Source organism: Puma concolor, chromosome C2, assembly GCF_028749965.1.
Source record: "Puma concolor isolate L17-30 chromosome C2, mPumCon1.1.hap2, whole genome shotgun sequence".
NCBI lineage: Eukaryota > Metazoa > Chordata > Mammalia > Carnivora > Felidae > Puma > Puma concolor.
The window spans coordinates 19153869-19177891 of record NC_141675.1 but is presented as its reverse complement, the minus strand read 5'-3'; the positions used below and the strand labels follow the sequence as shown (position 1 = coordinate 19177891).

At 36.0% G+C, this 24023-nt stretch overlaps 1 protein-coding gene and 1 long non-coding RNA gene across 6 annotated transcripts in view; both read left to right on the top strand.

The window, feature by feature from the left end:
* LOC147577126 (uncharacterized) overlaps positions 1–15283 on the top strand; it is an 85062-nt gene extending 69779 nt beyond the window's left edge. Inside the window, exon 2 of the long non-coding RNA XR_015240544.1 lies at positions 14578–15283. This is a non-coding gene — a long non-coding RNA (uncharacterized LOC147577126). The remainder of the gene's footprint in view (positions 1–14577) is intronic.
* Positions 1–24023, top strand: part of UBE2E2 (ubiquitin conjugating enzyme E2 E2) — a 386977-nt gene that overhangs the window by 84541 nt on the left and 278413 nt on the right. The window lies entirely within an intron of this gene.

The window sequence follows — 24023 nt, the reverse complement described above, 5'->3', positions numbered from 1 at the left end:
GTATTTCAAATGCTTGCTATTTAGTTTTAAAATGTCCAAGTATTTCTTAATATTTAGTTAAACTCAGGAGACTAAAAGAAACGACACCTGCCAATAACATTACAATTACAGCCTTTCATTATCAAATTGTAATAGGTTGTTTTATATTCCATTTTAGGAATATAAACCTTGTGTAAAAGTGGTTTTCCTTTATGTAATAAAATTTTTCCTTAAAATGCTGTTACACTTTTGGGTAAAGTTGATTGATAGACTGTTAATTTCTCTTGTGATGTGTGTGTGTGTATGAGTGTATTCAGAATAAACTAAAGAGGACTCATTTGAAACCTTTCTAAAGGAAAACTTGAGTTCAGTAACAAGTGAATATAAAAAACATTCTTTAAACTTTTTAAAAAATGTTTATTCATTTTTGAGAGATCACGGGTGGGGGAGGCGCAGAGCGGGGCAGGGGACAGAGCATTCAAAGCAGGCTCTGCACTGACGGCAACAAGCCCGATGTGGGGCTTGATCTCACGAATCATGAGATCGTGACCTGAGCTGAAGTTGGACACTCAAAACCAGCTGAGCCATCCAGTCGCCCCAAGTATGAAAGACTGGTTGGTTTTAGAATATATGCATAGGAAGGAAGTATTTGTCACCACAAAACCCAAATATGTATTTACTCTCTCATAGAGTTAAGATTGGTGACTACAAAGTAGCAGCCACTTGTATCTAATAGGTCAGTACAGTAAATGTGGGAGCACTTAAATTAGATTATGGGTTATTTCCTGAAGCTATCCAGGCCACGTGGAGCCCAAGGCTTGCTGTCTCTACTAGTCTAGGTCACTGTTTCTCAGACTGGAATGCATGTAAGAATCACCTGGAGATCTTGTTAAAAAGGCAGACTTTCTTTTTAGTAGGTGTAATGTGGGGCCTAAGAAAATGCATTTCTCACAGGTTCCCAGATGATTCCAGTGTCTATTTGAACAGCAAAGCAAAGGATTGTCGTAGTTGGGAGTTAGAATTTAAAATCTCGGATAAAATGTGATTAGGGATAACATATTTCCACTGAGTTTTAAATATTTCAAATTTTAGTCTTTTCTTGTGTTTAAAAAATGTTATTTGCTTCAAGGGCTGCTGCTAGCCTCTCTAATACTTTTTACTGACTAGATACAAATGGTCCTTGAAAGAGGTGCCAGTTGGGAGGCCTTTGTGAGTTAGGAAAAGATGTCTTTCCTAAGTGATGCAGTCCTGCATACAGGGCTTGAACTTGAGCCCTCACTTACTCTCTAGGCTGGAAGCCTTTGTGCAGTATACATAGACTTACAAATTACTGGTTGATTCTGCCTTTTTAAACCTCTTAGTATAAAGTTACAGAACAATGTGAAAAGACATTTAAAATGCTTATTATAGTGTTAAAATCAACTGCTCAAAAAGTATATAAACAAAACAAGAAATCCCTCTTTTTATAATAGGATTTTTCTCTACGATTTTAATATTCATGCTTTAAAAAAATCTTGCTGTATACTCAGGCTAACTAAAATGCAGAGAATATATACAAGCAACATACTATTAATGAGGTTAACTTGAAAAATAGCCATATCCACAGATTACCACTTCTAGGGAAATGGTTCCCCAATATTTGTTATCAGGCAAATAAGAAGAAATTGGCAGTGTTAGTAAGGTTTTCATATTTATAAATTTATATTATTTAAGGGACTTTTATTATTTTTTTGGGTGTTATAGTGTCCTCTTTGTGAAACAACGTGGGTAATATATAGAGGTATATTTTTGTGTGTGTGGTTGTGTGCAGGCATGCATACCCATTCTACTTTTTGTTTCTGGCCTTATTTTCTTCAAAGTGAGAAACAGCTCCCTTGGTCTTTAAGAAAGAAGAGAAATACCAACAAGGATCCTGGTAAAATTTGGAGGGAGATAAAATGGTAACAGTCTTTTTACTTCCTTTACCTGAGAGACCCTCTCATCTGGCTACTGGGTGCCTCATAGTTACCCAAACTCTTGCATCACTTCATGAAAATTCACCTCCTCCTGGGAGAAATCCAGGCCTTCACAATAATCTTTTGTTAGCTAGAGTAGCATGGCAGGTAAGAACTTGAATTAGACAGTCTGTGCACTATCACTTAATGGCAGCATAGCCATTATGTAACCCTTGACAAAGCTATGTAACCTATTTGTGCCTTTTTTATTCATATTTTAAAATCAGGATAAAAGTACATCCTTTGTATGGATGTGGCAGTCAACATAATAAGCACTCAGCTGCTTTATTGTCCTCATCCTAATTTCAGTTATTGCATGGAAAACAACAGATGAAAGTAAATAAAAATTAACATCCCCACCCCAGGTTTGTTTCAGTCCTGGTATGCTTGGAGTTTTTTTTTTCCATGTTTTATTTATTTTTTAGAGAGAGAGACAGGGACAGAGACAGAGTGCTAGCAGGGGAGGGGCAGGGAGAGAGGGAGACACAGAATCCAAAACAGGCTCCAGGCTCTGAGCTGTCAGCACAGAGCTTGGCATGCACTCAGATTCACAAACTGTGAGATCATGACCTGAACTGAAGTCAGATGCTTGACCAACTGAGCCACCAGGCACCTGAAGTCCTGCTACGTTTGATGAGCTTTCTAGGTGATTCTTATATTTAAGAGATTGCCCTGTGTTATATTTAATACAGTACCATAAAGATCTTCTCACAGTGAACTTCATCTTGGATCTGTCTTAGCCGTTAAGGAGTGATTATATGTATTCATACATATGAAAGGGTAGAGATCCTATTTATTTTGTCTAAAGCTTTAACATAGTGCCTTGAATATGTGGTCAGACCTTATAGTTTTATGAGATAACATAGACTTACAGAAAATAAGAGCAAACATTTGTACTAGATAAGTTTCAGAGACCTTAATGGCAAATTCACTGAAGTATAAGAAGTCAATCATCTGTGAATATTTTTCCTCTGGTTTATTAGAAAAAGTTTGAATGAACTACATTAAAATCATAATAAAGGGGCACCTGGGTGGCTCAGTTGGTTAAGCTTCTGACTCTTGATTTCGGCTCACAATTCTTTAGTTCAAGACCTGCGTTGGGCTCTTTCTTACAGCACGGAGCCTACTTGGACTTCTCTCTCTGTTCCTCCCCTGCTTGTGCACGCTCTTTCTCTCTCAAAATAAATAAATAAAAATATAAAAATCATAGTACTTACCTTATTTCTGGAGTAAGACTAACAACTGTCATGGCATCTTCTTTCCCTTTATTTTGGCTTTAGAGTAGTCTTCCCTTTTATTAAGTAGGAAATGTACTTTTATTTTTCTTACTTTCTGGTGTAAATTTTATTTTTTTGTTCAACTTGAGAAGCCATGCAGTAGTAATACTTCTTTTGGATTAAGAAATAGTTCTTAGGCAGTGAGGATGATCATAAGCATAATTTGTAAAGTAGAAACATGTCTTGTTTACCTTGAATAATTAGGGCACTGAATAAAAAATGCTAAGAAACTAACAGTTCCACAAGAATAAATGTGCAGTGGTCTGATTTCTGAGCAAAGCATTTTCAACTAGATGTTTTTAAAAGAAAAAATTTAAATGTCCTTCATAGTACTTAAATTATCCATGGCATATAGATAGGTAGAAAGCAGTACTTACAGAGCTATAATGATAAATCATTGCCTGGTTAAACTAGGATGTGAAGCACTAATATTTAGTGTAGACTTTTTCCTGATGTAATTTGTATATGTGGTCAACTAGTTTTATAAGAATTATGTGGTCAACTAGTTTTGTAAGAATTATGTAGGTTTATTGAAGAGAAATCTTGATTTCCAATTGTGATGTTATCTCCTACCTTCCTTGATTACTATCTTAGATTACTCAACCAGAAATGAAAATTGAGAAATGACTTACCTGATTTCTTTGCCTCTTATCATCTTTGTATCAAGTTCAGAATATAGGCAATTTGTTGTATCTTTTTATTTCATCATTATTTTCTCTAAAGATAATCTATTCAAATTTGTAATAACCAAGAATATAATAAGGCAGGCAATTAATTTCTTGATTCTAAAAAATTACTTTCTAAAGCCATTCACTCTGCTGAAACTTCATTGTTCCTATCTTCTTGAGACTTTTCCCAATTTCCTCCTCGTATTACTGTTTTCCATTCAAGTATATGTGGATATTTTCAATTAAAAAATAACTATCTCATAAACTTTTTTACCCGGAATATCCATTTCTTTTTTGTCGTTATTGCCATTTTCCCTTTCTCCAGTCCTTCTTGAATTCATCCGTTATGGAATGGGTTCTACACATTACTGAATCTTCTCTCAGAGGCTGTCATTAATGTCCTTGCTAAATTCTGGTGTCTGCTTTTGCTGACTGAAATTGTCTTCCTTGATTTCTGCAGTAGTACTGTACTTTTCTGTGATTCTTCTTTCTTGGTCCCTTTGCTGGTTTCTTTCTTTTCATGGCTTTAAGTATTTTCTAAACGTGAGGCCTTAGACTTCTCCTATCTGTTTTAGGGTTGCAGATTCCCCTCAAGAGGCTTGTAAGTGATGCGAAGAAATGAATGGGCCAAGTAGGGACACAAGTAATAACTAATCAGATCCCTGTCCAAAGGAAACACTTACTCTCATGTGGGGGAAAAAAAAAGTTACTGTAATCAGATCTTCTAATTAAGAGATGTATGGGAAGTCTAGATTTTTCTGTGAGGTATTCCAGACTATGAGTATTAGCAGTCATTGGAAGTTGGGAATGCCCAAATGAGAGGGGGTTGCTGATTGGATGGGGGTCTGTGTAGTTTATCCACTGCACAGCCTTTGGGGGTACAGTCTACATTATAATGTGTCCTGCTTGTACTACCATAAGGAGTGGTCCTAGGGATTGCTTTAAAGTTGCATTTTCACAGCAAGTGCACATTTTGTAATTTGAGTATATATTGGTTGGGGTGCTATGGAGGAAAGGTTGATGGAAATGATGGGAGTAAATGTCCCACGAACTACTCTTCCTGCCACAACTGTTGGAAGCTAATCCATTTCTCCTTCTTTTCTTTAAAAACATTACAGTTCAAACAGACATGACTGTGGACTTTTTATTTGTGGGTTCTGCTCTGAATCTTGGAGAGTTCATACAGTCTTATAACTTCAAACATTTCTAAATAGAAAGTGGAGAACTAAATTCTGGTTCCTTTTCAAAAAAAGTTTTAGCTAGTGATTTGGGAGTCACAGTTCTTTGGCTGTCAGCTGATCTATGAACTGAAAGCAAGTACTTACCTACCTCAAAATGATAGGGTCAGTGAAGCTCAAGGGCCTTCAATTTCTAAAATTTATGATTCAGATTATTCTAGATCTATGTTTCTTGTGTGACTTCTCACACTAGTTCTCATTATTTTGAACCACTTCTGGAACACCTTGCTACTTCTGTGTTCTTTTCTTCACCAGCTTAAAATTAGCATATGTCACATTGAAATCATGTTTATTCTCAGTCTAGTTCCTTTCTTAGTCTTTTATCATGGTCATGATAATTCTGACTTGTAAAAAGTTGCTGACTCTTGTCCATCTGTCCTCATGGCCTCTGGGGCAGCACTTCCTGAGGCCTGGCAGCCACGTTTGTTCTCTAGCATATCTCCAGGACTCTAGTGTCTCTGTGTCCCTTTCAACCATTTCCAGTCTGCTGTAAATACTGACCACTCTACTTCTCTTCTCAAACAACTCACTGGTTTTGATTACTATGAGCTAGAGTCACCAGAGAAGGTTCCCGAAAGGTGTGAAATTGAGCTCTTAACGTTGTGTGCAGTCCTTGCTAGAAGAGTAAAAGAGAGATTTTAGTGGTGGAGAAACAACAAGAAACAAAAAATAGGAGATGTAAATGGTAATAAAGCATCTTCCTAATTTGGAAAAATAACTGTTGGATAGTGGGGAATAGATTCAGGGCAAGATTAAGGGATCTTTGAAAATTGGAAAGAGAAACATTGAGCATATGTTTCTAAATCACTTAAATCTTAGATACTTTTAGAGATAGAAAGGATTTTAGAAATCAGCGAATGCATCTGTGCATTTTATAAATGATAGTGAATTTATGACTTGCCCTTGATCATATTAGTTAATAGCAGGACCCAAGCTAGACTTCTTGTTTAGTTTGGCAAGGTAGTATGAAAGCAGCCACATAATACTTAAACTAATGAATGTGGCTGCATTCCAATAAAACTTTACCAAAAACAAAGTGCAGATCTGATTTGGCTTGTGGGCAGTCATTTGCCAACCCATTCTAGAGTATTACTAGTAAGTGTCCTAGTATATTTTTCTCCTTTTGTTGGTTTTAGAATTAAGGCATCTAAAAGAGCAAAAACATTAAAAAAAAAAAAAACACCCTAACTTTAATTTAGAAGCATCATCATATCAAGAAGGAAAGTGTAATTTATTTTTTATTATCAGGTATAAATTTTCATATTTAATTCAACTGTAGAAGTCATACAATAATGTGTCTTTTCAGTTGAGGTATAAATACTACTTTTTAGGTATTAAGGAAACTTTAAAGTATAATCTATAGACACAAGTCCTTCATGTGTCTTGAAAATTGTTAGATTATATCTATCAATATTTTCTATGTTAGCAATTAAAATTTGAAATACGTTTACAAATTAACTTGTTTAAAATAATAACAGTAGGGGCACTTGGGCATGCCACTCTTGGTCTCATTGTTATGAGTCTGAGCCCCTTGTTGGGTGGAGAGATTACCTAATTAAAACAGCAGTAGTACAACCCATTTTATGTTAACATAAATGTGTTATGAAAAATACGCATTAGTTTGTATTCTGAAAAATTCTTGGAGGAACGTTGTTTTACATTTTTGCAAACCTCTTTAATGTCTGACTTTATTAAACCACAGCTGAATTCTCTTTCTGTTGGTCTCTTATGATATGTTTTTGGAAGTATATGACACACATATATAATTGGAAAAAGGGAGGTTTGTTTTAATAGCTTTTTCAGATGATTGTGGGTATTTTTGATAATATACTAAAAGTTGACAACTAGTAATTGTATCAGTGAAGTAAGTTAATTAGTGAACTTTTCATACTTTGTTGCATTTAAATACATTGGTCTGTATTACACTTTGCATGCATGCATTCATTCACTTACTGTCTGGATGTGTGTGTGTGTGTGTGCGCGCGCGCATGTTTGACTTTTTGGTTTTTTCCCTTGTTCTTTGAATGAATCTTTTACCTGTGCATGGTATTATAACATCAGGCATTGGTCATTTGGAAATTATGTAAACCTTCCAAATGTTTATGTATTTCCCTATGTACTATCCAAACAATATCCCATTTTTTAAATATCACCCCTGATCTCATGAGAAAAAACATATTGAGATCAAATCGGTATATAATATTATATGTTTCAAGTGTACATTATAATTTAATATTTGTATACATTACAAAGTGATCATCACCACGAGTCTAGTTTCATCCATCACTATACATTTGAGCCCCTTCACCTATTTTACCCACCACCCAACCCTCTTCCTCTCTGGTAACTGCCAGTTTGTTCTTTGTATCTATGAGTTTTTGTTTTGTTTTGTTTTGTTTTGTTTTGTTTTTACATTTCACATGTAAGTAAAATCATATGGTATTTATCTTTCCCCACCTGACTTATTTCACTTAGCATAATACCCTCAGGGTCCATACATGTTGCAAATGGCAAAATTTTTCTTCTCTTTTATACCTGAGTAGTAATCCTGTGTGTGTGTGTGTGTGTGTGTGTGTGTGTGTGTGTATACACATACATACCACATTTTTTTTAAAAAATGAAGTATAGTTGACATACAGTGTTATTAGTTTCAGATGTACAACATAATGATTCAACAGTTCTATACATTATTCAGTGCTCACCATGTTAAGTATAGGTACCATGTGTCACATAAATCATTACAATCTTAATGACTGTATTCTGTATGTGGTACTTTTCATTTGTGACTTATTTATTTTATAACTGGAAGTTTTAAATACCTTTTCACCTATTTTCAGTCATTTTTTCCCCCACCAACCTGGCAACCACCAGTTCTCTGTATTTGAGTCTGCTTCTGTTTTGTTGGTTTGTTTTATTTTTTCGATTCCACATGTGCAATCATATGGTATTTGTCTTCTCTGTCTGGCTTATTTCACTTAGCATATTACCCTCTATGTCCTTTCTTGTTGTCATAAATGGCAAGATCTCATTCTTTTTAATGGCTGAGTAATACTCCATTGTGTATGTGTGTGTGTATATATATATATACCATATCTTCTTTATCCATTTATCCATCAGTGGACATTTAGGTTGTTTCCACATCTGGGCTATTGTAAATAAGGCTGCAGTGAGCATAATTCTTTTCGGATTAGCGTTTTCCTGTTCTTCACATAAATACTCAGAATTGATGGATCATATGGTACTTCTACTTTTAATTTTTTGTGGAATCTCTGTACTGTTTTCCACAGTGTTGCACCAATTGACATTTTCACCGACAGTATACAGGGGTTCCCCTTTTTCTGTATGCTTGCCAACACTTGTTATTTTTTGTCTTTTGGACACTAGCCATTCTAACAGATGTGAGGTGATATTTCATTGTGGTTTCAGTTTGCATTTCCCTTACGGTTAGTGAAGTTGATCAACTTTTTATGTGTCTGTTAGCCATCTATATGTCTTTTTGCAAAAATATTTATTCATATCCTCTGCTCATTTTTTAATTGGGTTGTTTGCTTTTTTGGTGTTGAATGGTATGTATTCTTTATACATTTTGAATATTAATCCCTTATCAGATACATCATTTGCAAATATCTCATTCGCAAGTTGTGTTTTCATTTTATTGATGGCTTCCTCCACTGTGCAGAAACTTTTTAGTTGGAGGTAGTCTTATTTAATTTTGCTTTTGTTTCCTTTGCCTTTGGAAACAGATCCACAAATACATTGCTAAGACTGATGTCATGGAACTTACCACCTGTGTTTTCTTCTAGAAATTTTAAGGTTTCAGGTCTTACATTCGGGTCTTTAATCCATTTTCAGTTGCTTTTTTGTGTATGGTGTGAGATAGTACTAGTTATGCATTCTTATGCATTCTTATGCATGTGGCTGTTCAGTTTTCCCAGCGTCATTAATTGAAGAAACTGTCCTTTCCCCATTGTATATTTTTGGCTCATTTGTTGTAAATTAATTTATATTCTGGACAAATATCTTTTAAGTATTGGTGGCAGATTCAGGTTTTCCAAAATTTTGATCTTTGCTTGGGAGGTCAACTTTTATCATTGGCAACAAATACTTTCAGTTTATATGCATATATATGTATATACACATGTATACATATATATATACATAAACACAATAGGTTCATTCAGTTATTATTTTCAGAAAATACCTGCTGTATGCCCAAGTCTGAATAAGAATAGTTTATCTGTCATTCTTTCTTTTTTAAAAAAAATTTTAGGGGCGCCTGGGTGGCGCAGTCGGTTAAGCGTCCGACTTCAGCCAGGTCACGATCTCGCGGTCCGGGAGTTCGAGCCCCGCGTCAGGCTCTGGGCTGATGGCTCAGAGCCTGGAGCCTGTTTCCGATTCTGTGTTTGCCTCTCTCTCTGCCCCTCCCCCGCTCATGCTCTGTCTCTCTCTGTCCCAAAAATAAATAAACGTTGAAAAAAAAAATTAAAAAAAATTTAAAAAATTTTAACGTTCATTTTTGAGAGACAGCAAGAGACAGAGCATGAATGGGGGAGGAGCAGAGAGAGAGGGACACACAGAATCTGCAGCAGGCTCTAGGCTCTGAGCTGTCAGCACAGAGCCCAACACGGGGCTCAAATCCACGAACCAAGAGATCATGACCAGGGCTGACGTTGGTGCTCAACCAACTGAGCCACCCAGGTGCCCGTCAGTTATTCTTTTAAGAAAAAGCACATGAAAAAAGCAGCAAACTTAGCTTGCACCTCTAACACATATACAAGTGCTTTACTTCAACACAGCCATCATATTTTGGTATGCAGTAAAAATGCTTTATGCATGTTTAAGGGTCAGTATTTAATACTACTAGTAACTTTTACTGAATTATCAAGAGCAAGTGAAGCTGCCTCTTTTTTTTAACTGCAGGTAGCGTGGTTTGGTCCAATTTCATTAATTTGACATAACGCACCAAGTCTTACCAACTGTTGCATTTGCACAGTTAGTACAAATGTCAACACAGTGGAAAAGGCAAATGAAGTAGTGTTGTTATGAAAATAATTTTGACTTCATGAATTCTGAAAGATTCTGGGATTCTCAGAAGTTTTTGTGCCACACTTTGAGAAGTACATTTGTAACCCTTTAGAAGACAATATTTAATGTTCCTTTTCTTTTGACAATATAAAATTATAAACATTCCTTTATCGCCTATTTTATTTACTTTGGTATCCTCCAGGAACATTACTGTGAAACCATTCTTCATTTTTCTAACACCAGGTTTTTGTTACAGGGTTTTTAAGTGATAACATGACCTTATTAACAATTACTCTTGGATGAACCCTCTTCAGAAATTAATGGTAGTTAAAAAAGCAAGAGCCTGAAAATCAAATGTTTAGAAAAACATGTACTAGAAACCTACTACCCAATGAAGTAGTTACAATAAACTAAGTTTTGATATGTCTTTTCATTTTGTAATAGTGATTGAGAGTTAGCCACATATGTGCCCAAATCTAATTAAAAATGTAATTATTCTGTTATCCTGAGCAAGTCATTTGACCTATCTATGCCTGAATTCACTTAACAGCTGACATTGCTATAATTCTGGGAGGTATGTCTAAGAACTGAAGCAGACTTCTGTTGAAAGAAACAGAATCCTTTAACTTAAAGTCCACTAACAGAACAGTATTTTATTTGTGGATTGGATCTAAAGTGCCATGTTAGTTCAGTATCCACTCCCCCTGCCCTCTGAGGACATGTAGTCATTGTATTTTCAGAAACGAGTGGTATATGAATGCTAAACAACTGTATCTATTAAAAACTATTAAAATGTTCCAGTTCAGATTATAGATGTCGGTAAGATTTCAGTCAAAATAGAGAGTTGAGTGAATTGTCATTTCGTATACGTTGCAAATGCAGCTGTTGCTTAGTAGCACCGATTTATGATTTATGGCCAGACACATTCACATTTTTTTCACTTTGCTACTCCCAGTTGGCTTTCTTATAGTGCCATCATTCCATCTGGAATGACAAGCAAATGAACCATTGGATACCTACAGAGCAAGAACCACCATTGAACCATGGACATTGAGTCTAGAACCTGGCTCAACTGCTTAGTGTATGACATGGAAGAGTTTTAAGTATTTTTCTACCAATCCAGAAAGATGTGTGTGATCATTTTTAGATATCTTAAAAACTAAATTCTGTTATCAAATGTGAATTCTGCAAGTAAATCAAGCCAATCTTAACCAATTGACTAAACTGAGTAAGGAAGATTGACACATTTCCTCAGTATGTTAAGAATCCTTCTATTTATATTAAAAACATTATATGCTTTATAATGCAAGAAAAGCAGCAGAGAAACTGACATCTAGAATAGTACAATCTTTGTAATTCAAAGAAATTTAAACGCAGGACACTAATTTGGAGATATTTTGAGTAGAAGTGGTACCCATATTTGATTAAAATTTGCTGTCTAAATAAGATAGAACTTCCTATGCCCTCTTTTCATTTTGTGAATTTTTTTAAAAAGTAGTATAATTACAGTTTTATGGTTGTGAATATCTCTTTGAGTATATTAATAATAGTTAATTTTTTCCTCTGTATAGTATTTCATTAATTTACTCTTTTTTGACTCTTTCATGTCCAGTAATTCTTGGACACTCTTACATATTTATTTATGGGTTAGTTTCTCGAATCTCCTAAATCATTATTACTTGGTTATGTTATTTCCAGCTCTCAGAATTTATCACTTCTTTTCCATTTACCTTCACACTGATATATTTATTCTTTTTTTTTTTTTACAAGTTTTATACTGTCATTTTATTTTTTTTTCTTTTTTTTTTTTTATTAAATTTTTTTTTTCAACGTTTATTTATTTTTGGGACAGAGAGAGACAGAGCATGAGCGGGGGGGGGGGGGGGGGGCAGAGAGAGAGGGAGACACAGAATCGGAAACAGGCTCCAGGCTCTGAGCCATCAGCCCAGAGCCTGACGCGGGGCTCGAACTCCCGGACCGCGAGATCGTGACCTGGCTGAAGTTGGACGCTTAACCGACTGCGCCACCCAGGCGCCCCTATACTGTCATTTTAGTATGGCTTTGAAAAGGAACAGGTGTCATTGTGTTTGTTCTATTTCCATTTTTTAATATTTGCTTATTTAAATGAAAACATTTATACTGTTGTTATTTTAAACTAGAAGTTGAGTTCAGCAAGTAAGCGCTAAAGTCAACACAATAGTTTAAAAAATTGTTTTAGCAGTTATGTTCATATTGTACAGATACCATAAAATAATCATGTTTTCAGTAATGTTGCTTATGAATTATCACGTGTTATTTTTGTTAAAAGTTTATAGGATTTTAAATTTATGAATTATTAAAAAAAACACATCTATTTAATGAATTAAGTAGTTCTCATTACATAAGTTAAAAGGAAGTAGACTTCTTAATGCTCTACAACTTAAGCAGTAATTCACAAATGGGGAAGATTTAGAGGAGCACAGAATTAGTTTGGTTTTGAATAGTCTTAGTTTTGCATATGTGTACTTTTCTTCAGACATACTAATCAAGAGGCACCTTCTAGGGAAATGAGTTTCAAGAATGTGAGCCTTGAGATTTTACAAACTCCCCAAAATACTTTAACAAGTGGCCTTGAGGTGAATAATGGAATGTTTGCAGATTTTGAAATCAGATATTCCTCGCATTAAATACTAGCTCCATTACTTGTTAACTGTGTCTACTTAAGAGGACAAAATGGAAATAATGCCCTTTGTTTTAGAATTGTTGTAAGGGTTAAATGAGATGAAATATGCACAGTACCTAGAGCAATGCCAGGAATTTAGATATTACTTTCTTTCACTTGTAAGACTGCTTTCTAGTTTTTCTTTCTTTAGGATGACAGATGTTAATTTTCCCATCATTTTCCTGTGATTTATTCATGTTACTATAATCAACCTTCAGTGTGAAGATTCCATTGTGGTGCTATATTTTGTTCAACTGAATTAACAATAACATTAGAAGATGACTTTTTACAGATGATATTGTTTTTATACTAATGTTAATGTAATGAAAATGGTTTTGCATCATTTAATCATAAAAATTTTAACTATGCCTTGAACTTTTAAAAAAGAGTTTTTAATCATTTTAAGACAGTTAATCCAGTTAGGCACAAATGGTATCTGTTAGTTTCTCAAAATTTATTATAATTTGGATAGATCACGAGAATAGTTTGGGAAAATGAACACAGTTATAATAGCTTAGGTGCTAGGTGTTATTTCAAATGCCTCATTCATTCATTCATTCATTGGTAACTGTAATAAGTACTGTGCTAGGTGCTAGAACTGTAATGGTGAAGAAATGTATCAGTTATTTATTGCTGCATAATGAACTTCCCCAGGATGTAGTGACAGAAACACTGTATCATCTCTGTGAGTCAGGAATTTGAGTGCAGCATTGCCAGGCTGTCTGGTTACGGGTCTCTCTGAGGTTGCTTGCCAAAACTGTAAACCGAATTTATATTGTAGTTAGTTTACATTGACCGTGTTAACCAAAATTGATCAAAGCCTGGGTTTATAAACTTTGTAATCTTCAAAGTAAAGAGGAGGGAGCTGGGTGTATTGTTTTGTTGCTCTTTTCTTGCATAAGTCCTGATGATGTCTTTGGTCTAAATGAACCTGGCTGTTCTGCCCAAACCTGCATTCTTGGTGAGAATGGTTATAGGTCAAATGTTGTAATCTTTATCTTACTAGATAGAAGCGTTTGTATGTATGTTGACCTTGGTAATGCACTGTAATTCTCTTCATTGTATAGCTAACACTTACCTGATGCTGACCAATGCCAGACACTATTCTGAACTCTTTTATGTATATTAGCACATTTAATTCTCAAAACAAGCCTGTGGCAAAAAAAAAAAAAAAAAAAAAAAAAAAAAAAAAAAACTACCCTTCCCCTTTTTACAGATTGTCCTTCTCTTTTGGTATCAAGTGTGATAGCTGGTTGTAGAACTTAGCTAAAATCTCCAAGGTCTGACCAGCACGAGTGGTTTGTACCCAGTGGGGGTTCAGAGAGCAGTCCTCTTTCAAGAAGCAAATATGTCAGTCACACAGCCTTAGCAGCAGCCCCCTCCTGGGGGAAAACCAAGTTTTGCCTGGGTTGTCACAGTGCCTAATACAAAGGTACCTAAAAAAGCTACCTGGAAGTTGTCCTAGACATCTTTCTCCCCCTTTTTTTATTTTTTATTTTTTATTTATTTTTTTAATCTTTATTTATTTTTGAGAGACAGCATGTAAGCAGCTGAGGAGCAGAGAGAGAGGGAGACACAGAATCTGAAGCAGGCTCCAGGCTCTGAGCTGTCAGCACAGAGCCCGACGCAGGGCTTGAACTCACAGACCGCGAGATCGTGACCTGAGTTGGACACTCAACTGACTGAGCCACCCAGGCACCCACATGTCTTTCTCCCCTTAATTCCTCACGTCCGGTCTTAAGTCCTGTTGTTATACCAACACATTGTTTCCCTTCATTAGTCCCCTCTTCTCTGTGCCCATTGGCTAGGTTCAAGGTGTTAATCTCCAGTCTGACCTGTTTTCATTCATGGCCCTGCATTGTTCTTCATATCTCTTCATTATTTTGTCGTAGTTCTTTGCAAGTTGTAGGCTTTACTAGTTTTTTTTAAATAACAGATTTATTGAGATATAATCCACATTACTATGCAATTCACTCATTTTTAAAATATACAATTCAGTTAGAATATTTAGAATTGTACAACTATTGGGGCCCCTGGGTGGCTCAGTCCGTTAAGCGTCCAACTTCGGCTCAGGTCATGATCTCACGGTTTGTGAGTTCGAGCCCCGTGTCAGGCTCTGTGCTGACAGCTCGGAGCCTGGAGCCTGTTCACGATTCTGTGTCTCCTCTCTCTGCCCCTCCCCAACTTGTGCTCTGTCTATGTCTCTCAAAAAATAAATGTAAAAAAATTAAAAAATTTAAAAAAAAGAATTGTACAGCTAACATCCCCAAGAGAAGTTCTGTACTCATGAGCAGTCACTCATTTCCCCATACCTCCAGACCTAGGCAGCTGCTAATCTACTTTTCAACTCAAGAGTCTTGTCTGTTCTGGACATTTCATATAAATGGAATCCTAAAACGTGTTTTTTATGACTGAAGTCTTTTGCTTGACATAAAGTTCTCAGTGTTCATAGAGGTTACATGTTAGCCCTGTGTTCAGCCCAGGGACTTTTACCACAAAATGTCCTTCTTGAGTTGTTCCTCATAAAGCACAGCCTTGCATATGTGTATGGTGTTCAGGACCACCAGGGATTATTGTGGTTTTAGTTGTATTCTCTTTGCACTTCCACCCTCCATATCCTGCTAAGATTCTGACTATCCTCTGTCAGTGTCAGCCCAGCTGTTGGCCTTCACCAATTCCTGGCTGTGATTAGTTTCCTAGGGCTACCATAACAAATTACCACAACCTGGATGGCTTAAGACAACCAAAGTATATTGTCTCACAGTCCTTAAGTCCACAAGTCCAAACTCAGGGTATCAGCCAGGCCATGCTCCCTCTGAAACCTGCAGGGGAAAATCCTCCTTGCCTTTGCTAGCTTCTTGTGTTTGCCAGTAAACGTTGGTATTCCATGGGTTATAAACGCATCACTCCGAGCTCTGTCTGTGTCTTCACATGGCCATCTTCTCTCATGTGTCTGTGTCTTGACCTGCTCTTCTCCTCTGTGTGTGTGTCCAAATGCTCTCTTATAAGGACACCAGTCATATTGGATTGGGTTCCACTCTGATGACCTTATCATCAACTTGATTACCTCTGCAAAGGCCCTGTTTCCAAATGGGGTGACATTCACAGATGGGAGTTGGTTAGGACAAAAGCTTAACACAAGGTGAGCGCTCTTTCGTTTTCAGTAATGTTCTGGGACATAAATTTCTCCACATTCTGACCCAAAGAAAGTCAGGCTCCTTGGGCCAGGTAGGGTGCTGCCAGTCTTTGAGGCTTGTTCAGACCCTCTTCTAGGCTTAACTTTTGTACTGTGGATCAGGAGTTGGAGGGTGATGAGGAGTTTACTCTTTATCAGCTGTCCACCTGTATCTTCCCTGTGGAGCAGAAGGGGTGTGTGTGTGTGTGTGTGTGTGTGTGTGTGTGTGTGTGTGTGTGTGTGTGTGTAAGAGGCTGGAAAGTGATCCTGCCATTTAACATCAATTATCCATGGTCCAGATCTAGTAATAGGAGTTGGTAGTAACAAACAGGTGCTGCCTTGTAGCTCCCACCTTCTTCTTGTAGATCTTCTGCAGCCTAGTGCTGTGGGAGATGATACTTGCTCATGTCTACCAGCTGCCACATCCTCTAGGGATAGCTCTTCTACTCCAGGTATCTGTGGGAGATGTGAACTGCTACTCTGTTGATGAACCTACTAGAACAGCTCTTCTATAACACAGAGTTGCTGGGGGCACATGCAAGTTCTAGATGGAATGCTGTGGCATTCCACTATTATTACCAAGTGTCTGTAGATTTTATTTAGTAATACTTTGCAGTTTGTTGCAAGCTGTTTGATCAATCTCCAGAGACTGTGAATGTCTCTGCTGATTTTTGCAAGTTTAATAAATGTTGGGGTGGGCTGGGGGAGTTCTCTGAGCTCCTCATATGGCCATTCTAGAAAGTCTAACCCCTTGAGTAATTTTTAAAGCACTGTCTTTGAGGTAGGGTAGTGAGACAGACAGAAGATTGGAACAGCATATAGCTCTTGAGGGAATACAGGCCATAGAAAAATGATTTCCATTAGTGCTGATGTTATTTTTCAACATATTCAAGCATTGAAAAGTTTTAAAACTCTTTGTTAAAATGATTAAAATCATTCCTCATTTGATTTAGTAGCCCTTTTTTTGCACCTACACACAAAACACTGAAGAAAACATTTAAAGATAAATGATTAGAGAAGAATGTTAATAAAATTTCATTTCAATAACTAAAATTATTCCTGGAATATTTAATGAGCTAATTATGTAAGCTAAGTCTTCATTTTGTTGGAAGCTGAAATTTTTCATAATGAACTTATTATAGCACATCTCTTTCATGGGTATTTATTTGATGTAAATGTCACCATCTGGGCTGTAATTTTTTTTTAAATTTTACTCAGTTAGTTGAAAGGGCCAGCAAGATATCTTGAAAGCTTTTTAAAACTCTAAATGTATTTATGTGGGGTTAGCATTCTTACAGTGATTAGTTTTAACTTGAGCTGAGTTCTCCAGTTAGAGATTGGTAAAACTTGAAGCTGGTATAGCTTGTGTTATTTCTCTTGGACCAAAGTGCTGCTTTTTAGACTGGGAAATCACTTAGAAACTAATCACAGGGTATTCTTTTTAGTGTTTTCTGTGAAGCTTTGTAGGCTTTGTATCTTATTTTGTAGGACTGTAACTACGTCTCTGTATACATTCTCTAATGCTTTTTTATTAGAATTTTAAGGGATGTTTCAAACCTTAGATTTTAGTTAGTCCTACCCTACCAATTTTAGTGAAGTAACTGAAGTCCTCAGAGATTATGTAACTTTCTAAGCATCAGAATTTGATATTACACAAATATAACTGTAAAGGCAAGAACAAAATTGTAACACTTCCTGGACGCCTGGGTGGCTCAGTTGGTTAAGCATCCAACATTGGCTCAGGTCATGATCTTGCGGTTTGTGAGTATGAGCCCCTCGTCAGCCTCTGTGCTGACAGCTCAGAGCCTGGAGCCTGCTTCAGATTCTGTGTCTCCCTCTCTCTCTGCCCCTCCCTGTTTGTACTCTGTCTCTCTCTGTCTCAAAAAGAAATAAACATTAAAAAAAATTATAACACTTCAAAAAATCTATGAAGCAATGTATAGTCATCTTCTTCCAGAAAGCTTTAGAAATAGCATATATTTCCCCCTGTAATCTAATATTATAATAATTATTTTGTTTAGCATTAATTTGGCATTTATATCAAATAACTTGATTTTAGGCTTAACTAAGCCACAGACCCCTAAATTTTTTTTAGCAGAAAGCATTTTTTTCTCCTTTCTCAGTATTTATGTTTTAATAAAGCTAAAATATAGTCAGTATTAATGTAAATATATAAAATCTATATACCTCACTTTAGAAATTTTTTGAAACCATGAATCAGAAATTAATGAACATCAGTATTAATTAGGTCTTAAGAAATTATGATATACGGCTTTATTGCTATATAGTAAAAGAAGCTTTCTATATATTTGATTCTCATAGCCCCCTTATGAAGGTAGGTTAGACAATAGACAACTTTTATTATTTCTGTTTTATAGGTGGAGAAACTGAGGTTTGGAGTTTAACTGGCCTAAATTTTATGACCTTAATAATTTACCTCTATAGTTACCTTTTTTTTTTTTTTTTTGCATGTCACTGGTCAGTCATGGTAGTATTTATTATCTTGTTTCTTCCAGGGAATGCAGAACTCTTGATGATCTTTATTCTTGAAAATTTAAGAGGAATAATCTGTCATTTGGCATGATCCCAAAGGTAGCACAAATGGAAGGAATGTAAGTTAAACTCTGAATGCCAGCATTCCTTTCTTCCCACTTTTAGCAGACTCCTATCTTTCTCTCAGTTTTAGTTCAAATGACACCTCTGTGAAGCCTGCCTTTTTTTAAAGGAGACAAAAATCCTTTATTCCTATATACTTTATAGCACTTTCGTACTGCCTCATTTGGTACAAGTAGTATTTGTTGATACCATGATTGAGGTTTTTTTAAATGTTTGTTTATTTTTGAGAGAGAGAGAGAGAGAGAGAGCATGCTCGTGCATGTGCCAGCAGGGTACTCAGAGAGAGGGAGAGAGCGTATCCCAAGCATTCTCAAACTCACAAGGCTCGAACTCATGAACTGTAAGATCATGACCCGAGCCCAAATCAAGAGTTGGATGCTTAACTGACTGAGCCACCCAGGCTCAGGTGCTCCTGAGCTTCTTGAAGGCAAAAATTGTGATGTGCCTTTTCACTTCTCCAGGGCCTTGAATGAGCCATAGTGGAGCTTAGTAAATATTTTAAAAAATAAATGGATGAATGAATACTGCAGGCTTGATATGTGTCTGTAAGCTGTATAAACCAAGCATTGTGTGCCCTCTGATCCTGGAGTAACTGTGAGTGTTGAATGCTTAACTACTTACTACATGATGTTTTGTTGGTTTTTGCTGCATAAATATTCTGGAGTCTTCAGTTGGTGCCTGGGCCATTTTATTTCTGCTCCACTTCACCACTTATGTTATTTGGGATCTGGATAGAATAGTTTTGTTGTAATGTTGCATTAGTTGAATCAGTGATTTTATTAAATCAAAAAGTATGGTTCAGTACATTTGATATTTTACAAAAATGAAATTTTGTTGATTGAGGTCTGTCATAATTTGTCTCTGTTTAAAAATAAAAATCTTGGGGCACTTGCCTGGCTCATTTGGTAGAGCATGCGACTCTTGATCTCAGGGTTGTGAGTTCAGACCTCATGTTGGGCATGGAGCCTACTTAAATAATAATAAATAAAAATAAAAATCTTAGCTTAACTCTTGACTATGCTATAAGTGAATTTTAAAAAGACGAACTTCCTTCTAAATTAGGAAGTGAGTTTAAAGGTGGATATATCTAGAAGATCTGGTGAGGGTCTGATTAACAAGTTCCTCTGTTTTCAGGGTTTTTCTCCTTTCCTTCTAGTAACCACCTTCTGACAGTTTGGCGCTTTATTAGCTGTAATACCTGAGAGTGGAATAGGAAATGAAGTTCACATGCTTCACTTTTGTTACTTGTTATGAGATTCCTTAAAGTTTAGGTGTGAAGAAGAATGAAAATAGTTATCCCTATTATTTCTGCCTCCCAATTATCACGGATAATGATGACTTATGTACGGTTGACTAAAATTGCATGAAAGAAAAGTAGTTAAGAAATGTTTCTTAAGATTTTTTCACACCTTTCTTTCAGGAAAAGTATTAAAAATAAAAAAAGACCTAAATGGATTCAAATTATTTTTTTTTATCTATGGTATTTTGTTTTGTTACATTTCACGTTCTATAATGAATAGTGGAATTGGGCTCAGTTGTGAATTACAGGAAATGGCACATATGATAAAGATTGTGGTTTTATGTCTATTCAACAAACCAAGGTGGAATTGAAATGAAACTGTAAATATTTTAGCAATACCAATTGCTTCTGTCATCAACCAGTACTAGTCCTAATGAAAACTAGATCTGCTGATGCAAAGTTAATGGGAAACAGGACAGAATAGGTCCTTATTTACTATTAGGCAAGCTTTAGTTTTTAGTCAGCTAGGCACATAATCATTTTGTTCATGGAGAATACAAATAGTAGAATACTTTTACTCTTTAAGAGTAGAATCAGCCACACAGTAGTGCTATCCTTTTTTTTTGTTTGTTTTCTTTGGGACAAGGATTTAGATTTAATAATAAAATGTGTATTGTATATAGCAAATATGCATGGAATAATAATATATTGAAAAGCAAATGAAAATAGTCAGTGTATATGCTCTGTCCACAATTTACATACCAATCTGGGCTGGAGGTAGAAGATAAACCCTCTAGATTATTCAGCTACTAGGAGTATACCATATTTTCAGAAGGTTTTTCTTGAATAATGGTACTTACTAAGATTTTACTGTTAGAATTTGAACATATTTAGGTCCTTTCAGATTATATAGAGAACATTAAATTATGTTTAACAAGATAGCCCAGGTAGTTTCCATTCTTTTCCTTTTCTTGCATGTTTAAGTCCAGAACAATAGATTACAAATTTAGCCATTATCCGAAGGAGTTTGAATGTTAGTTACTTGTACCTCCCAAAGCAGCTGTGAAAGACCTCTTGAGTTTGTTTGTTCATTTTTCAGCATGTAAGACTTGAATGCTTAGTTTGTGCAAGGTAATGTGCTGCTGTGATAAATATGATAATGAATTTCCAACTCCCCCTGTATCACTGAGCTTCGAGTCCAGTAGAGGAGAGAGAATGGTGAGAGTAACTAGGGAGCCTGTATGTTTTGTTTTATGCCTCTCAACATGGCATAATTACTAATAGTATCCCCTTTCACATTCACATGTCCTGGTTTGGGTGACAAGTTACGTGGTCATGCTGTGAACAACTATATAAATATCAGCATTGGGGCGCCTGGGTGGCGCAGTCAGTTAAGCATCCGACTTCAGCCAGGTCACGATCTCGCGGTCCGTGAGTTCGAGCCCCGCGTCAGGCTCTGGGCTGATGGCTCAGAGCCTGGAGCCTGTTTCCGATTCTGTGTCTCCCTCTCTCTCTGCCCCTCCCCCGTTCATGCTCTGTCTCTCTCTGTCCCAAAAATAAATACACCTTGAAAAAAAAAAAATTTTTAAATATCAGCATTTAATTTAAGCATTTAGCCGAATTTAAGCATTAGGCTACTTCATATAAAGCATTATGGAAATTTAGAAGAGGGAAATATTGATTTAAGGCAGGGTGGGAAAAGAAGAAATGCCTTAAATTTGACACTTTTTCTTAATTCACAGTTAGGTGGCAAGGGACTGCCAGTTGGTTCTTGGAAATTCCCTAATGTAAAAGTAAGAATTTACTCTTTCATTTTTACTTTTTATAGCTATGTGTTTGTAAATTGCAATCTAAAAAAAGAGAAAAGCAATTTCAGTGCTTTTTCTGTTTTTGTTTTCTTTTTTGAGAGTATCCCTTTGAGCAGCTGCTGAGATTTTTATATTTTTAAGTTGTTTTAGGTTAAAAGAGGAACATTGAAGAAGTGTTTTTCCCTTGATGTTTCTAAATGACTTAATCTTACTAAGAATATTGATTATTAAGTGAGAAAAAGGTTATAATTAATGTCAGGTATCTTCTAAAAAACAGTTGGAGGCTGTATATAGTTTTGGGCATGAGAAATTTTCCAGAATCCTCAAAATGGCAGATAAAGTTTAATCTGCAATACAGAATCTAATCTACTGTTACTGCTTTTCTCCCACTGTTGTCCACTCCATTTCACTAATGAGAAACTCTTTAAGCAGCCTTATAACTGAGGGAAATGCTTGTAAAAGCCAGTACAGATAAGATTGCTTATTGTACTTAGAGCCATGTTTATTTGTGGTTTTGATTAATATTGGAGACTGTCAGGAAGTTATTTTGGAATTGCTTTTTCTGTTCTTTTAGACAGTGATGGTATATGACTTCATTCTCCTTTTTTCCTCTTGTCAGGACCAGTATGAGTGCCTGGTGAAACACTTATTATCTCTTCTTGGCCACACATACCAGAAAAACAATCACTAGAGAATACTTGAGCAAGCAGCATTTTATAGAATTGTTTGGTGGGCATCAGGAAGATGGTAGGTCAAGGGACCATGCTGCTGGTTGGAGTCTGTCTCGCTGAAGTCTTGAAAAACCAGTGAAGACCTAAAATAATAGGATGTATTCTGATTAAATAAGCCAAAAACTCTAACTTTGTTTCATCAACTCTGGGAAGACTGTACAAAATCTTATAGACCAGTGACACCTTATACAGTTCTGAAAAAAAGCATTGTAAGGTTCAGATAAAACTTTTGTGTGCAAATTTTAGGAGTTGGTGTGGTCTAGGAGCTTGTGAAGATGAAGTGTTTCACGTTCGGATTTCATGAAATGTTCCATATTTCTTTTAATCTTAGTATAGGATGATGGGATATGCACACTTCTTATTTAACAGTGATTACTGTATGTAATAACTAACTCATCTCCTTACCATAAACATGGGACAGTGGTTACAATAAAGATATTGAGTAGATCAGTTGTAGTTTTTTTTTTTTAAGGAAAAGATCTAATGTGAAAAGGAATGCAGCATTTCAGAATAATTTGGTTCAATAAAAAAGAGAAGAAAAATAAAGCATTTCAGTAATCTTGACAGGGAAATTTACTAATTGGTGAAACAAAAGATAAGATTCATTGATTTCTAAAAGTATCTTTTACTTCTGTGTCTTTGAGTCTGTGACATAGACTCCGCTGTCATTTAGCTAACATGTCTCGGTCTCAGTAGTCTTTTACACATGTGCTCTCTAAATTGAACAAAACATCCCTACTTAAGCTGTTGTCCTTTTATCCCAGCATCTTATTTGCTGTAGCAGATGTTGGTTTCTCTTGAGAAATGACAAAATAATTATCAAAATAATGTTTTGTGAACATTTTATTGTTTAATCATATGAAAATTAAGGTAGGAATTCATAGATAATAGGTATTTTATATTTTATAATAGGAAATTCTACTTAAGCTTAAAAGTCGAAATTTCAATAATATATTGAAACGTCAGACCAACTAGGCAAGTATTTATGGAAAGGTATTTATGGAAAAGTGAGTATGGTCCTCAGAATGGGCATCAAGAGATGTCCCTTGAATGAATGGTGGATCCATTTTACCTGTTGCCTTGGGGGATGAAATTGCACATTTTCTTGCTGTAGTTTGTCTTGCGTTTGTTGAAAACAGTTAAAAAGCAAATGCAGAGTTTGTATTTTGCCAAAGTGCGAGGCAGAATAGTAGGCAGAAAATTGGTATGTAGGCGGGCAAAAGGGTAGATTCTCTGCCAAATGGCTTTAGATGAGTTGATGCAAGGAATTTAAATATTAGGCTCTGATGAGAGATTGTTGAATTTCCTCAGTGTTGTTTCCTTTGGTGTGCAAGCTAATTAGACAACAACTAATTGGAGCCAGTGGCTCAGACAGCTTGTATCTATTGGCACGAATGCTGGAGGGTGTGGCGCAGTTGGCTTTATTGCTGACTAGGAAGACTTCCATCAAGGCTCAGCTGTGATCATGTCTGCAGATCTCTCCATCCCTCTTATAGAGACCTTTGCCTTAAATGGGCCATTAGTAACAAGGGGTGTTCCAGGAGATGTTCATAACTTTGTATGTGGTGTTG